We start from the raw sequence: 1,936 nt of genomic DNA on the forward strand, positions 1-1,936 counted from the left end.
GTTGCTAAATAAATCTGGTTTTTGTTTCAATTTTATGTATCTTCAGAAAGGCTAGTTCATAATTTCCTTGCATTTGAAAAAAAATGAGCTATCTCCTAAAATTTTACCTTGTTCATTGGATTTATTTATTCCTTGCTCCTTTGTAGATGAAATTTCAGTAGATAAATAGTAGGAAAGTAGTAAAATACAAACAGGTAAACTCAAGGAATAATATAGCTTTATGAGAGAGTTCGGTCTTTTGCTTTGAGCTTCCTTACAGCCTGACCATAAAGTGACAAGTTCACAGAACTTTAAAAGATGTTTTTTCCAGAGCTTTACAAAGGGAACTCCCAAGGATCCATTGAAAGTGATATTCCAAAGCATTTTTCAGGGATTTATTAATTTCCCTGACTTTCCTAGTTAACTTTAATAACACCAGAGGGCTTAATAGTAAAGTGCAATTCAGTGCAAGCAAACTTATGAGAGCCTAAGCTAGGTGACGTTTGTGACCCAAAAACCTTGTGATCTTTTTTAGTCCAAGGACAGAATTTGAAAGCCAACTTAGAGGAGTATGGCTAGAATGTCCCTAAGACAATCTTTCCTCAATTTACGTGTCTCAGAGAAGAAAGAGTTGTCTTTTTTTAAAAGAAAGAGCTGAAGGGCAGGTATGGAGGTTGTGCTTTCTGTTATGAGCTGAGAGGCACCACTAACATGTAATAAAGAAGGAGCCAGGGCACAAAATTCTGGCTCAATGTCAGTAGCTCTGGGTAGAGAGGTTATCCAGCAATATTAAACCAGCTTGCCCTGTGGCCTGTGCTATAGCTTCAGTTACTGCAGCAGCTTCCAAGCCCCTGTCCCTGGCTCTGCTTCCCCGTACTCTGGCACCCCTACTCCACGGCTCTGCTGGCTTTTTGGCCCTTGTGTCCCTCACAGCACTGCCTGTTGGATCACATACTGAACCAAGAGCCAATTCCAATTTCTCCAGTACCAACACTCACTTGAACTTGACTGATTTCAATCTTGCCAAGCTTTGTGAAGAGCAGTGCAGGACAAAAGTCAGACCTGGTCGTGATCTGGTATATCATATTGGCCATTGATTGAAATTATAAGTGAATTAGAAACAAATGAATTATTTAGGACTGAGATACTCTCATGGAAGGTGAGAAGGTTATCCTTTCAGGAGAGTCTAGGCCTTGCTGGAATACAGATGGTTGTGGCAGGACTGGCATACTCTGCTTATAAAGGGCTCAAATCCATGTCTCCTATTCCGTAGCTCAGAGTGTTTTGTTTGTTTGTTTTAATTAAATCAAACTAGCCCATTAACTTTTTGCCACTTGAGATTCAAACTGGCATACATTAATAAAATTTTAGAATGTTTTAATGATAATCCAGTTTAAAAGCTAGTAACATGTATGGATGGCCTGTAAGTCAGTCAAAATAGCCTCACATATCTATATGCAGTGTTCTTAAAAAAAAAAAACAAAAAACAAAAACAAGCCTGAGCCCGAAGGTTCGAGACCCGCCTGGGCAACTTGGCGAGACCTGATCTCTACAATAAATCAAAAAATTAGCCGGACGTGGTAGCGCACGCCCGTAGTTTCAGCTATTTGGAAGGCAGAGGCGGAAGGATCGCCGGAGCCCAGCGGGTCCAGGCTGCGGTGGCTGGGAGCGGCCACTGTACTCCAGTCTGGGCGACAGAGTGAGACTCCAACTCAAAAAAAGAAAGAAAAAAAAGCAACCAAAATGTGAATTTATGAACAATTTGTAAAATTTAGAAGACTTCATGTTTAAATCTGGATACCCAGGTTTTCTTTCAAATTAATCTGAGATCAGATTGGGTTCTGGTGAGAGCTCTCTTCTCGGCTTATAAAGAGTAGCCTTCTCACTGTGTGTAGAGAGAGAGAGAGAGAGAGAAAGAAGAAGAAAGAGGAGGAGGAGGAGGAGGAAGAGGAGGAGG

Source organism: Carlito syrichta, unplaced genomic scaffold (genome assembly GCF_000164805.1).
Source record: "Carlito syrichta isolate Samal-C Ts95f unplaced genomic scaffold, Tarsius_syrichta-2.0.1 Scaffold307189, whole genome shotgun sequence".
In the NCBI taxonomy this organism is placed as follows: Eukaryota; Metazoa; Chordata; class Mammalia; order Primates; family Tarsiidae; genus Carlito; species Carlito syrichta.